Genomic DNA, 15,768 nt, shown 5'->3' with positions numbered 1-15,768 from the left:
GGTGCCTGAGTGCTCAGAAAATGGGTTTTTAGTTTAACCAGCTATAACTACCCACCCTCAAATTAAGTTCTGCAGACAGATTTCTACTTTTGATTAATCTTCACGTGCAATGTGGGAGACCTGGGTTCAATCCCTGGGTTGGGAAGATCCCCTGGAGGAGGGCATGGCAACCCACTTCAGTATTCTTGCCTGGAGAATCCCCGTGGACAGAGGAACCTGGCGGGCTACAGTCCATAGGGTCGCAAAAAGTTGGACACGGCCGAGCAACTAAGCACACAGCACAACTAGAAAATACTCATCCAAGTAGTTTTAAAGTAAATAAAGTCAAATTAATAACTCAGGACTCATAATAACTCATCTATCTATTGGCTATTTCAAGTGACAGAATCTGAGCAAAGAGGTATGAGGTATCTATTTTGAATAAAGACATGAAAGAGAATAGAAACAAAACTTAAACTCTATTAACGGATAATAGACTTGTGGTTGCCAGGAGCAAGACAAGTGGGGCAATGGAGAGAAAGTGGGGTTATGCAATACAAGCTAGCGTATACGGAATGGATGAACAGTGAGGTCCTGCTGGATGGCCCAGGGAACCACAGTGGACATCCTGTGACAAATCATTGTGGAAAGTAATATAAAAAGAATGTATATACACACACACACACACACACACACATATACCTGTACACAGCTGAATCACTTTGCTGTACAACAGACATTAACACAACACTAAATCACATACACAGTTCAATAAGTAACACACATTGCAAACTATTTTAAAATCATATTTACTATTATTCACTTCTATTAAAATGCTATGATAAATGTGTACAACATATGTAACACATATTCTCTCTCCTGGCAGTTTAGAAATACAGGAGAGTAAAACAAGCAAGGTAGTTTTAGTTTCACCTTGTCCCTTTCTTTTACCACAAGGACCTGTAAGCCGTATGTGAAAACTGACATCAATCTCACTTCTGCCAAAAGAAACTGCCCACACAGAAGCAGAAAACACTGTTTACTTCCCTAAGTTCAATCATGAGTTCTGAAGAGTAAGGTAAGCAGTTTCAATGAAAGATAAAAGGATTTAGAAAATTTCATGACACCAACCACATTTAAGACTGGAATTTGACAACTAAAGATAAATATCAATTTGATTGAAAATTTGATAATTTGATTTGATACCCCACTGAGCTTACATCTATCCCTCTGTAAACTCAAGGCACTGGCCACACCATCCAAAATCACTGATATTCACATCTTTGCTTAGGCTGTTCCCTAGCCTAGAATGTCCACCTGGAAATCTATTTCCAGTTCCAAGTTTAAATCTGTAAGTTTCTTCAACCTACCAACCTTCAGGTGGTAGATTCAGACAAAAGTATAGTATTCAACACTATAAAGAAATGATTAGGTTTGTACAAAAGTAATTGTGGTTTCATACAGTAAATTTTAAATCATTATAACTAGGCTCATACACATTTTTATTAATCAACTGGAAACCATTACAATCAACACATTTTTGCCAACAAATCAGTTTGTCCCTACAGTCTAAAAATCCATGCTTCAGTATTCCAACTATTGGAAAGCATTTTCTGCCTCCTGCTGGTTGTGGAAGCATTTTCCCTGCAAAAAGTTGTCTAGATGCTTGAAGAAGTGGTAATCGGTTGGCAAGAGGTCAGGTGAATATGGCATATGAGGCAAAACTTTGTAGCCCAGTTTGTTCAACTTCTGAAGCACTGGTTCTGCGACACACAGTCGGGCACTGTTGTGAAGCTGACCAATGCTGGCTGCAGGCACAGTTTTCAGTGCATCTCATCAATTTGCTGAGCATACTTCTCAAATGTAACAGTTTCGCCAGGACTGAGAAAGCTATAGTGGATCAGACCAGCAGAAGACCACCAAACAGTGACCACGACTTTTTTTTGGTGCAAGGTGGGCTTTAGGAAATGCTTTGGAGCTTCTTCTCAGTTCAACCATTGAGCTGGCTGTTGCCAGTTGTTATATAAAATCCACTTTTCATAACACACCACAATATGATCAAAAAATGGTTCATAGCTGTTGCACAGCTTAAGAGCAGATGACTCTTCCAAACAACGATTTTTTTGCCTTTCAGTCAGATCACGAGGCACCCACCTATCGAGGTTTTTCACCTTCCCAATTTGCTTCAAATGCCGAATGACCACAGAATGGTTGATACTGAGTTCTTTGGCAATTTCTCATGGAGAAGGAGGAAATGGCAACCCATTCCAGTGTTCTTGCCTGGAGAATCCCAGGGACGGTGGAGCCTGGTGGGCTGCCGTCTATGGGGTCGCACAGAGTGGGGCCACGACTACAGCGACTTAGCAGCAGCAGCATGTAGTTGTAAAAGGATGAACTTTGATGACTGCTCTCAATTGGTCACTGTCAACTTTGGATGGCCACCACATCCTCATCTTCAAGGCTCCCATCTCCTTTGCAAACTTCTTGAACCATCACGTTAGCAGGTCCTGGGCTAAATGCATTGTTGATGTTGCAAGTTGTCTCCACTGCTTTACGACCCATTTTGAACTTGAATAAACAAATCGCTCTAATTTGCTTTTTGTCTAACATCATTTCCACGGTCTAAAATAAATACAAAGTAAATAGCAAGTAATAAGTCATTAGTAAAAAAACAAAGTGAAAAATGCCATTAAAATGATGTGTAACAGAACTTCCCTGGCGGTTCCAGCGGCTAAGACTCCCCAGCTCCCACTGCAGGGGCTGGGGTTCAATCCCTGGGAACCAGATGACACATACACACCAGACCTGGCACAGCCAAATAAACAAATAAGTGAAATTTTAAAAATGATGTATAATATAACCACATTTATTTAAGAACGTATTCCAGTATCAAATACCAAAGTTCAACAATGCAAAACCACAATTACTTTTGCACCAACCTAAATATTATGCCATGAAGAGACACAGAGGAAGCTTAAATATGTATTATTAAGTAAAAGCCAATCTGAAAAGCCAGCCCACATACTGTATGATTCCAACTATATGACATTATGGAAAATGTAAAACAGTGGTGACAATAAAAAGATCAGTGATGGCCAGTCATTGCTGGAGGTGGGGTGGGATAGAGAGATGGACAGACAAGAGCATTTTTAGGGTAGTGAAAGTACCCTGTAACACCATAAGGATGGATACATATCACTACACATTTGACCAAATTTACAGAAGGTACAACACTGAGAGCAGCAGTGTAAGCTTAGGAAAAGAAAAAAAATTAAGTTTCTTTAGCATCAAGGCCTGCCAGTCACACTCACCACTAGAGAGCACCAGCAACTAGAGCACTACTGGCGCACGGCAAGCGACCAATAAATTCGCGCTGGGAGAATGAAGAAGTCCCATCGGAATGTCTGGTCTCTGTTTTCACAATGGCTCTTCCCCTCTTCTGTAGTCTCATAACTTTTTACTCAATTATCAATGTCTATTTCATTTTTACTTACACAGCAAAGTTTATTTGGCCCTAATAAAAATAATTACAGAATACCGAAATCAGTGTGGTTCAAAAGAAAACACATTAATAGTACAACATTTTTCACCTTTTATAGATTTTCTCAATTGCTGCCAATTCAGTAAATATGAATATAAACTGTTTTCATGGTGCCAGTTACCTGCAAGAAAATCAGGAAGGTCTAAGATGGTTTATCAGAGTTAAACACAGGGTGTCCGTCTCCAGTGTGCGTGCATGCGTGCGTGCGTGCGTGCGTGCGTGCTCAGCCGCCTAGTCATGTCGGACTCTTGGTGATCTCATGGACTATAGTCATCAGGCTCCTCTGTCCATGGGGATTTTCCAGTCAAGACTACTGGAGTGGGTTGCCGTGCCCTTCTCCAGGGGATCTTCCCAACCCAGGGATCAAACCCAGGTCTCTTACATTGCAGGCGCATTCTTTACTAACTGAGCCACCAGGGAAGCCCGTGTGTGTGTGTGCGCGTGTGTGTCCGTGTGTCTGTGTGTACGCATACATATATCACTTCCAAACTTTCAAAAGAAAGAAAACATTCTAAGTGCCCATATGTCAACTTTATTCATGCACACATCAAAATAAAACCATAAGACTGATGATCCCAGCAAAACCACCCCTTGAATAATGAGTAATTACACAACCCCCTAGAAGTTACTAGTCATACACTAAGGGTAATGTCACATATGAAACAGAACCTTTGAAGAACAAACATTGAGTACTCAGTTCTCTCAGAACCTCATTAAATTAGAATCTAAAGGTAAATCTATCTTTCATCATGCAAACTATACAACAAAGAGCATTTATGACACTCTTTCATAAATGAATTTAAGAGTAATACAAACTGAATTAGTCAGTAATGTAACATTGTGAGCTTAATATGAAGCTAACAATAGAGAAAGTTTCCAGTTCCAAAATCTAGTCCATCCTATTTTTCACAAATGTCATAAAACTTTCCCATTAAGAAATCATATTTAGCTGACACTTCAGGTGTAATTACCTTGAAGCTTCTCCTTTCCTATTTTCTGTTTTGAAGTTTACCTCTTTGTTAACATTATGAAAAACGTACGGTTTCACATCTCAAGATTACAGTGGTACTGAAAAGCACTCTGAAGGAATAAGATTTAGAAATGTCTTTATTTCTCATTTTATGAAACTGCATGAAATTTCACTAAAGCTCTTCATAAAGTAGCATATAGGTCATCACAGCAAATTTCATCTTGTTTCCTGAATTCAAATTTAATTCCTAATTTTATATTTACTGTGCATAAAGCACTCAAGTAAGTATTGTATTACCCAGACTATTAGACAAAAATATTACACTTCCTACTAAAAAAGATCAACGCTGTCACTCCTCAGGACATCAGGTAACAACTGTAGGCCTCTAAAAATGCTTGTTAAAAGGCAATGTTCTTACTGAAAGGATCCAGATTGCCAGGGTCAGCAAAACCACATTAGAAAGTTAATAGCCTCCCTCCTTAAAATATCCCAGGAGAAGAAAGAGAGTAATTTCAAACTGTTAACACACGACACTACACAAGAGCCTAAGCAAACCTGCCAGATGTATTTGTAATGAAAAGGCCCAACCTTGACAAAGCATCATCAGTGGGTTTTGCATCCTACTGGGTGGAAGGACTCAGAAAGCTGAAGCTCAGGCGAGAAACCAAAAGCACATCCAGCACAAACTGCTCAAGCGGTTCAATCTGGAACAGGTACAGACGTTCATTCCTTCAACCCGTGAGCATCTATTCTGTGACAGCAGAGAGGACGATTTAAAAGGGAGAATGGATGACGGGCTGAGGTTCTGTGGGGAGTTGCCGCCCCAACAAAACACTGAAATCGGTGCTACGAGAAAATAAAGTACAAAGTACGAAGTACCACTGAGGAAAAGAGAAAGATGATGATGACGAAGTTGAGGCTCGTCAGGTTACATCCTCGTCAGGTTTTTCTAAACACAGTTGACAAATTCGCCAGAAAGAGGTCAATTGTGGAGACTGACACATCCCTCCCACTGACCAGGCGAGCGTCTGCCGACCGAGGAAGGTAGTGGAAGCGTCCGAAAACGCAGGCGGCGCCAAGCCGGAGCGAGCCTTCCTCCCTCCTCCCAGGCCTTAACAGCCGCGGTGCTGGGGCGGCCGCCCGGGCTCTCAGAGGAGTCCGAGCAGGTGTCGGCGCCAGATTCCCGGCTCGCGAGGCCAGCAGAGTTGGCAAAGCCGCCGCGGCCGCTACGCCCGGCCACCCGGGGCCCCGGAAAGTTGCGCGAAAGACAACTCCGGGGCCGCGAAGCCGCTCCCCACCCCTCGCGCGCGGCCCACGGGCTGCGACACCTCCAGCCGCCAGGGAAAGGAATCCACCGGGGGCAGGGAAGCGGGGAGAAGGGTTCGGCCCGCCGGGCCCGGAGGACGCGAGGGTCACCGGCGAGCCGGTGAGCTAGCGGTCGGGCTGTTTTCGTCCCTCCAGTCGGCCGCTACCCGGGCCGCGCCTCCCGCCGGGCTCGGGGCTCGAAGACCCGGCGCCCGACAGCCCTGCCCGTCACGACCCCGGGGCCCTAAACGCCGCAGAAGCCTCGCCCGCGGCCCGCACCCCGTCCCTCTGAACCTGACCCCCGCTTCCCCGGGAAGCAGCCCGGGTCCCACGGCTCGGCCCGGAGCCGGGCCGCGGCCCTGCGCCCCTTCGCGCCTCACCTGCGCTGCGCAGCGGCCCCGCACCGCGTCGCCCGCTCCGAGCGCGCCCCGTCGGGGCACGCACCGAGCCCCCCCCGGCCGGGTCCCTCCGGGCCGCGGCGACTCGGAACGCGACGGCCCCACCGTCGCCTTCTCTCCTCGGCACAAGCTCCAGCGACGAGTAGAGGGTTGCGGTTAGGACCCCAACCGGGGTGGAGGAGAGGCCAAAGCGAGCCCCACAACCTCCGCAGCCTCCACCACCAAGTCCCTTCACTCGTCCGCGCCGCCCGGAGAAAATGTCACCAGAGGCCGTTCCGCTCGGCGCCTCACTTCCGCCCGGAACCACAGAGCCCTGAGCCCGCCCGGCTAGAGCGGCCGCTGCGACGGGGGAAACTCTAGGGACGAGCGCTGGAGGCCGAAAGGAAGCCAGACAGCGCCATCTGGCGGGACGGACCCCACGCTCCTCCGGCTGCAGCTCGCCCGGCGTGCGGGCATCGGCCTCCCGGGTTTTCCCACGCTCCCTGTATCCGCTCAGGCAGTTCCCTTCTAAGAAATGTCTTGCCCCGGGCGCGGGGGGCGGGGTGGGGGGGGCGGTCGGGAAGCCAGTCAATACAAGCCACGGGCAATGCCCTAAGAGAAAGTCGGCGCTCCCTTTTCTGTACGCTGCTCAGGACTCACCCCTCCTGAAGCGTTTACAGAAGGAAGCTCTTGGCGTTTGAATCCTTGAGTCACGCCGGCAAGGAAGTCCGCTCCGTTCTCTCCCCCACCTTTTCGCGGATGCCCACGGCTCTGCTCGCGGAGACTTGGCTGTGCCTCTCTCATGCAGTGGCATCAACATTCCGTTCAAGTTTTCTGGATGAACCTTGCACGCCTTGCAGACAGACCGCCACCTGCTGGTGAGTCAAGAGTCCCCCAGGGAAACCCCGCTCCGCCCCTTACGCGCTATGCAGACGCCCCAAATCCCACCTTTGCAGTCACTCCGGATTTGCACTAGCGCGCCCTGAGCTTTCGACGCCCTTCGCTGAGGTCTGGGGTCGAGGCAGAAACGTGCTCGACGCGAGACCTGGAAGAAAGGTGAGGCGGGCTTAAGAAGGAGAAAGAACAAACCTCACAACGCTTCGCTCTCCCTAAAAGCAGGGTTTTGAGAAATAAATGAATACATAAGGGCTTGAGGAGAAAATGTCAAAGGTATTTACCTTTTCAGGAGCAGTGCTGAGAGTTGGGGTGACGTTCCGCTGGAGGACATTCTGAAAATCACAGCGCCGGTTCCATGCTTCCTTCAATGTCAGTCTCCCCTTTAGATCAGGCCCTCCAGCTCCCCCAGTTCACTCATATGCCTACTGCCTACAGGCATGGCAAATTTCCATCCCCTAATGAGAAAATTAATAAACTAATTTAATAATAATAGCTAACTTCTCTGAATGCCTGTTATGTGCAAGGCACTGTACTATGCATCTAAATGGATTCATTCATCTAATTCCACAAGAACTCCATGGGTTTGGTGGTATTCTTGGCCCCAAATGACAAAAGTGTAGCCAGACAGCAGTAAAGTGACCTGCCCAAGGTCGCTCATCAGAAAGTGGCATGACAGAGACAGCCCATCTCCAGAGCCTGCATTCTCAACTGCTACCACCATTCAATGAGAACATACTATGTGCCAGATAAACATTTTGTTTATGTGTGTTATTTCATTCATTTATTTCCCTGCTTCCTTAATCCTCAAGGAATTTGAGAGGTTTGGGGGGTAGTGACAAGAGCCCAGGCTCTTTCAGGAGAAAAAGAGAAAAGGACTAACTACTAAGATGACGGCTGTCGGTCTGAAATGAATGACTGAATATGGACAAATACATTGTTTTCCTTTTTTTTTTCCCCACTAAAATATAAGGAATGCTTCTCGAATTTGCATGTCATCCTTGTGCAGGGCCCATGCTAATCTCTGTATCCTTCCAGTTTTAGTGTATGTGCTGCCAAAGGGAGCACTACATTCAGTTTTAAAACAGCCTCTCCACGATCTTATCTCATCAGTGCTGCAGAGATGCTGAAGTAGGACCCTGATTTCTGAGGTACTGACTTGGCTCCTTCTGTTTGATACCAACAAGTCGATTCACTACAGTGAGTGGGCTGCTTATTTTTGGAGTCTGGGGAGTTTGATATCCTAATTACTAGTATCCCTATTACTGCCGGGCTTCCCTAGTAGCTCAGCTGGTAAAGAATCCACCTGCAATGCAGGAGATCCTGGTTCAATTCCGGTTGGGAAGATCCCCTGGAGAAGGGAGAGGCTACCCACTCTCCGGTATTCTTGGGCTTCCCTTGTGGCTCAGCTGGTAAAGAATCCACCTGCAATGCGAAAGACCTGGGTTCGATCCCTGAGTTGGGAAGATCCCCTGGAGAAGGGAAAGTATTCTGGCCTGGAGAAGTCCATGGACTCTGTAGTCCATGGGGTCGCAAAGAGTCAGACACAACTGAGCAACTTTGACTATTACTGCCATATTTAGATTCCTAAATAGGGCGCTAGCTGCCTTCTTCCCCTTCTGTAGGAGCAGGAAGTGCTGGACAGCTGATCCTGCTTGTCTTGGAATTGCCTCCTGGAATCTCCTGTGTGTTGCATACTCAGCCCTCCAAGCTCCTGAAATCTCATCTCCATAAAACCAGCCCAGTCTAAACCACATCCTGTTGCCTCTGTAGGAAGTTTCTCTCGAGATTCCTCTGCTCACAGACACTGTCCTACCAGTGTGTCCACTGTTGCCCTGTCTGCAGAGCTGCTGCTGTATCACATCCGTGGTTCTACTCAGTCTGTCATAAACCCTGGAGGCCCAGCCCTGAGTCATCTTCAGCTTCATTGCTTGCACCTGATTCATCATTGGACCTGGGGCTGGGCTGACAGCAGAAGCCTAGTAGAAAGCGTGGCGTGAGCCATGGTGTCAGGATGTGGCCGGCCTTGCTTTGACTAGTCTGTTCTCTCCCGACTGAGCAGGTTACTTTCAAAATTTGCCCCTGTAAAGGCAGACTCTATTGTTAGAAACACTGGTTGGATGAGGGAAATGGGGGATCCAAGGGATGGAAACTTCAGCTCTGGGCTACCCCGCCTCATGTAACCACCCTGACCTTTCCACCCCGGCCGGCATCAGCAACCTCTGCTGCAATCTCCCCGCACCTGCCATGAGTCCATGGGATGGCTGAGTGCAGGGAGGGGTGGTGTTGACCGTCTTCACTGTGGTGGCCTCATAATTTCATTCAGGTCACCATGTCCAGAGTTAACATCCCCTGTTCTGCCTCACAGCGTCACCCCACAGAATTAAAGTAATGTCCCCATATTGGAAGGCCGTCCGGAAGCTGACTGAGTAGTAGAAGATGACTTGGTCTCCAGGACTGAGAGCTCTGGGGTCTGGACAGATCTGGGTGTGGATCGGGTCTGCCTCCCTCGAGCAGAGTGACCTCGGGCAGTTCTGTAACCTCCTTGAGACTCAGCATCCTCGCCTGTCAAACAACTTCTCGTGAGGGGTGAGGGTGAAATGAGTTTAGGTAAAGCTCCCAGCGCAGCTTTTGACTCACAGAGAACACTCGCAACAATGCCGTCATTCGGATGGCAACACTCCAGGCCAGCACCTCCTACAAGCACAGACTCACGTGGGTCAAGTATGGTGGTGTTGCCATCTCGAGGGACTCATATTTCCAGAGCAACAAGTTCACGTGGAACCAGATGCAACAGGGCAAAAGGACGCCATGGAGGTGGAGGCACACCACCACCGCCCCGCTCTGGGGCTCTGGGGTGGGTGATGGCAGCTCCTCTCTCTTGGGTTAAGTCCCTCTTTCCAATCAGGTGACACCCCTTCTATATGGAAAGTCTGTAAGTCTATTAAAAAGTGGAATAAGTGCAAAGGACAGTTTTAAGTTTTTCAACAAGTATGTGTTAACCTCTCTTAAAAAAAAAATCTACTTATTTTTGGATGCATTGGGTCTTCATTAACTCCACGTGGGCTTTTCTCTAGATGCGGTGAGCAGAGGCTCCTCTTCTCTGTGCTGCCCGTGGTTTCTCTTGTTGCAGAGGACGGGGCTCTGGATGCACGGGTTTCGTTACCCTGCACCATGTGGAATCCTCCTGGACCAAGGATCAAACATGTATCCCCTGCATTGGCAGGCAGATTCTTAACCACTGGACCACCAGGGAAGTTCCTCTCTTTTTAAATAAAAGAAGAGCCCTGGGAATTACTCAGTAGTCTAGTAGGTAAGACTACGCTCGCACTGCAGGGGACATGGGCCCCATCCCTGGCCAGGGAAATAAGATCCCATATGCCATCAGTTCAGTTCATTTCAGTTGCTCAGTCATGTCTGGCTCTTTGGGACCCCATGGACTGCAGCACACCGAGCCTCCCTGTCCATCACCAACTCCTGGAGTTTACTCAAACTCATGTCCATTGAATTGGTGATGCCATCCAACCATCTCATCCTCTGTCGTCCCCTTCTCCTCCTGCCCTCAATCTTTCCCAGCATCAGGGTCTTTTCAAGTGAGTCAGTTCTTTGCATCAGGTGGCCAAAGGATTAGAGTTTCAGCTTCAGCATCAGTCCTTCCGATGAATATTCAGGACTGATTTCCTTTAGGATGGACTGGCTGGATCTCCTTGCAGTCCAAGGCACTCTCAAGACCATAGAACATGGCAATAAAAAAAGAACAGCTCTGTGTAACAGCGCCTGACCCTGTGGGACCTCTAGGGTGGGAAGGGTGAGGATTTCCCCTGATGCTTCATCAGTACTAGTACCCACCGTGCATCAACACAGCTGCTTTTCCATTCATGACATCTGCCCTCCTTTGCACCGGTCGTGTGTCTTCTTTCTCATCCATCCGACACAGCAGAGAGTTCCAAGGGGGTTTGACCGAGTTGTCCTGCTCCGCGGTGAACACGCTCCATACGTGGATGGACGTGGATGGAGGAAGTCTAAGCACCGAAGCTGGGGAGACACAGAAAACTGAAAAGATGTTAAAACAAGTAAGTGGCGCCAGATGCATAGTGGGTGAGAAGCTGGGAGGAGGGCGGCGGGCTTGCAGACAGCTGTTGAGAAGGAGGAGGGCTCAGTGCCTGGAGGGCAGCGCTCGGGCCGACCTTCCTCGCAGCCGCCTCGGTGTCCTGCTCAGGGCCTGGCAGACAACATGGAAATAAATGTCTGTGACTGAAGGACAGCTGTGCAGAGAAGCTGACCTTTGGGGGCGAGGGGACAAGAGGTGGAAAAGTCCCCGGGATGTCTGAGGGATGACAGCCTGAGGGCCTGGCTGCCCATGGCTGGACAGGGATAGTGAGAGGCCTGAAGGAGTAAGTCAGAGGCTTAATGTGAGTGGAAGGAGCCGGGGCTTCACTTCTTAAACACTAGTGGGGAAGCATGTCCGAAGTTCTCACCAGACTTATGGGAAGTGTTCGGGTCAAGGCCAGCAGAAAACGGACCCTCCTGGCCCACTTGGAGAGGAAGGAGAACATGGACCCCAGACTGTCCATGGCAGTGAGGGCAGGAAAGCTGAGGGAGGGAGGGAGAAAGTCGAATTGCCAGCCGCTGGAGAGAAAGAAAGGAAAGCTTTAGAAAAGAAAAGACGTGTCGCAGGGAGGAAGCCAATTCTGACTCCATATTGGAAACTGTTTGAATTGCTTTTATTATTATAATCATACTCAATGGCTTGCCTGGAGGACCCTGCCCCTCTGCTTGACTGTGAACTGAAGTGCCTTTGTTCAGTTCGGGGAAGATAGTTTGTCCCTGCCCACCTGTGAATAGAAGAGATTAACACACCCCTTCTGAAGGCTGGACATTCCCTTGGAGATGTTTTGCAAGACTGAAGACCCTTTCACTTTACTTCCTCACTGCATCACCCTCCCTATTCTGCCTTTTGACTTTAGTTCCTCATTGCTTCTTTCTCTCTGATCTATAAAAGAACCCGGCATCCAGACCCCAATAAGATGGTTGTTTTGAGGCAGTAGCCTGCCATCTTTTCGGTCAGCCGACTCCCCGATTAAAGTCTCTTCCTTGTCTCAGCACCTCATCTCTCGGATTCGTTGGCCTACCAGACTGGTAACAGAAGTACCTGGAGCCCCAAGGACCTTCCCTGTAGGTGGCAGATGAGACACATTCCAAAAACACAGAGTGATCGGGAAGCAAAAACTTGTAAAAGCCTCTGGGTGACACCGGCTTTGAGGAGAGCATCTCTAGTCCTCCACCTTCTCCCCTGCAGCTCCAAAACCTGCAGCCTTTAAGTGGGAACAACATCAAGGGACTCTGGGTGTAATTAAAAAACTTATATTTGCTCTTTGTCCCAGGTCTCTGGCACAGAGCTCATAAAATGCTTGGAATTTCCTGGGTGATAGGAGGGCCTTTTGTTATTTGTAAGAAGCCCAAATTCAGGCTAAGGAAGTGATTCTTTTTTTTTTTTAATTGAAGTATAATTGATTTACAAAGCAAGTGATTCTTGGTGGACCCCTAGGGTAGCTTCTGGATGGGGGGGTGGGGGCAGTTTCTCAGAACTATCCCTTGAGGAGAGAGAGGGTTGGAACTTTCAGCCCCACTGCCACTTCTGGGAAGAAGGTTGAGTTCAGTCACCAAAGGCTAATGGTTTCATTAACAATGCCTACATTCTGAAACCTAAATAAGCCCCACCTGATGGGGTGGAGAGAGCTGCCAGGTTGCTGAACACACTCAGATGCTGGGATGCTCTCTCCTACAGAGCATGGAAGCTCTGTGCCAGCCCCACCCCCACGACCCTCATCCATGTGCTGTTCCTGATTTGTATCCTTGGTAATAAACCAGCAACTGTAAGAAAAATGCTTTCCTGAGTTCTGTGAGTCATTCTAGCGAATTATCAAAGGTAAGGGCTTCCCAGGCGGTACTAGTGGTAAAGAACCTGCCTGCCAAGGCAGGGGATGTAAGAGATGCGGATTCGACCCCTGGGTCAGAAAGATCTCCTGAAGGAGGGTATGGCAACTCACTCCAGTCTTCTCGCCTGGAGAACCCCGTGGTCAGAGGAACCTGACGGGCTACTGTCCATAGGTCGAAGAGAGTCGGACATGATTGAAGTGATTTGCACGCACACAAGGAGGAACCATAGAACTCCTGAATTTGTGATAGTCTGCAGAACCTAAGTGGGAGTCCCATAAGCCCAGGACCGCTGCTTGCACGTGGCATCAGAAGAGGGACAGTCTCGTGGGGCTGAGCCCTGAACCTGTAGGACCTGCGCTGATTCTGGGCAGTTAGTGTCAGAACTGAACTGAATGGCTGGACACCCAGTTGTCGTTGGAGAACTGGTGTCAAAAAAGAAATCACATAGGATTCTAAGCTTTGACTTGAAATAAATACGTTATATTTGGTTTCAAATAAACATGACAAATCTCTCTTCAGACTCCTCACCTCCCTTCCCTGTGACGGCATCTCCCTCTTTGTGGGCAGCCGATGCTGTCAACACCCAAACCTCTGGAAGGCAAGTTCAATGCTTGCCTGTCCCGGTGGTATGGAAACAGAAAGGAGTGCCTCTGAGCAATTGCTCTCTCCTGGTGACAGTGCCGGAAGCATTCCTGGATGGGGAGGATCCAAAGTTTCCTCATTTGTCTGTGGTAAGCAGCACGTCAGCTAAGAGTCTTAGGAGAGCCCAGGAAAGCATGCTTGCCATTCAGTCTCATTCTGCACACATCCATCAGAGTCCTGTCTACTAAGCGCAAGGCACACCGTAGGCCCTAGGCGTGGTGTTGCTTCAATTCTCACCACAGTCAGCAAGTGTTAGTCACTCAGTCACGTTCTACTCTTTGCGACCCTGTGGACTGTAGCCTGCCAGGCTCCTCTGTCCATGGAATTCTCCAGGCAAGAATACTGGAGTGGGTAGCCATTCCCTTCTCCAGGGGATCTTCCTGACCCAGGGATTGAACCCAGGTCTCCTGCGTTGCAGACAAATTCTTTACCATTTGAGCCACTGTGAGAGCTGGACCATAAAGAAGGCTGAGCACCGAAGAACTGATGCTTTCGAACTATGGTGTTGGAGAAGACTCTTGAGAGTCCTTTGGACTGCAAGGAGATTCAGCCAGTCAATCCTAAAGGAAATCAGTCCTGAATGTTCATTGGAAGGACTGATACTGAAGCTGAAACTTCAATCCTTTGGCCACCTGATACGAAGAACTGACTCATTTGAAAAGACCCTGATGCTGGGAAAGATTGAAGGCAGGAGGAGAAGGGGATGACAGAGGATGAGATGGTTGGATGGCATCACCGACTCAATGGACATGAATTTGATAAAACCCTGGGAAATGGTGAAGGACAGGGAAGCCTGGCGTGCTGCAGTCCATGGGGTCGCCAAGAGTCAGACACGACTGAGCGATCAAACAACAACCAGCAAGGGGAGGGAGGTTTCACAGAAGAGGGCACAGAGGCCCAGAGAAGACAGCGCGCCTGACCAAGACCAAAGGAGCTAAATGGGCAGAGCCAGGATTCCTGGAGGAGAACATGTTACTTCCCTCGAGACCATGCATAACAGGGTTCCATCTAGAAAAACTTCACAGAAGCAGAGGAGGGACGTGAGGGAGGAGAAATTAATTCCTTGAGGAAGAAGAAGTTTTTGACCAGGGGCTTGGAGAAAGAGCAGAGCTTCCAAGGACAGAGATGAAGAGAAAGGTGCCCTGGGCAAATCAGGTCTGGCTTGAGGGAACTGCACTCTGAAAGCACAGGTACCACCAGACAGTGAAACAGGTGTGTTTCTCACACAAGTGATGGATCAGGTATTGTGGTTTGGGACCTCATCACCCACCCTCCAGTTTTGTTTTTATCTTTTTACTGGTTAATTCCAACAATGTTCTCTTGTTTAGAGCTTATCTTGACCACTTCATTAGCTGCTCCAAGCGGTCCTGAAGGGTAGTGTGAGGTGAGTGTTGTTAATAGCTTGCAGAGATTATATATCCAACTGATACAAGGAGATTCTGAATAAATGCTTGTTCTTTTTTTTTTTTTTTTTAAGTCTATTTGGCTGCACCAAGCCTTAGTTGGGAGAAGGACATGGCGACCCACTCCAGTACTCTTGCCTGGAGAATCCCGTGGACAGAGGAGCCTAGTGGGCTGCTGTCCATAGGGTCGCACAGAGTCGGCCATGACTGAATCGACTTAGCATGCATGCATGCATTGGAGAAGGAAATGGCAACCCACTCCAGTATTCTTGCCTGGAGAATCCCAGGGACAGAGGAGCCTGGTGGGCTGCCGTTTATGGGGTCACACAGAGTCAGACATGACTGAAGCGACTTAGCAGCAGCAGCAAGCCTTGGTTGCAGCGTGCAGGGTCTTTAGGTTGGCACATGTGAGATTTTTAGCTGCCGCACTCAAACTGCTTATGGCGGCATGCAAGATCTAGTTCCTTGACCAGGGATCGAACTCAGGCCCCCTGTACTGGCAGAACAGAGTCTTAGCCACTGGACCACAAGGAAAGTCCCAGTGAATGTTTGCTTTGCATGAATGAATGAGTGAACAACTTATCCAAGGTCACCAGCACTAAATAGGAGAATCAGGACCACTTTTCTTTACAGCCTCCAAATCCCAGACTCTTCACTCCTGTTTGTAGCTGGGGGACTTAGCAATGTCATTGTGTGTGTGTGTGTGTGTGTGTGTGT

The 15,768-nt window shown here is 48.4% G+C and overlaps 1 protein-coding gene across 4 annotated transcripts in view; it reads right to left on the bottom strand.

Annotated features, from left to right (window-relative positions):
* Window positions 1-6,943, bottom strand: part of C24H18orf25 (chromosome 24 C18orf25 homolog) — an 82,169-nt gene extending 75,226 nt beyond the window's left edge. For 2 of the 4 annotated variants that reach the window (XM_018039570.1, XM_018039571.1), the window contains exon 1: window positions 6,176-6,472. The gene's annotated coding sequence lies outside the window, so the exon portion shown is untranslated. Of the gene's footprint in view, window positions 1-6,175; window positions 6,493-6,832 lie in introns of those variants that run through there. The other 2 variants (XM_005697174.3, XM_018039572.1) reach the window with 2 other exon arrangements.

Source organism: Capra hircus, chromosome 24 (assembly GCF_001704415.2).
Source record: "Capra hircus breed San Clemente chromosome 24, ASM170441v1, whole genome shotgun sequence".
NCBI classification, from domain to species: Eukaryota; Metazoa; Chordata; class Mammalia; order Artiodactyla; family Bovidae; genus Capra; species Capra hircus.
This window is presented reverse-complemented; position numbering and strand designations above follow the sequence as displayed.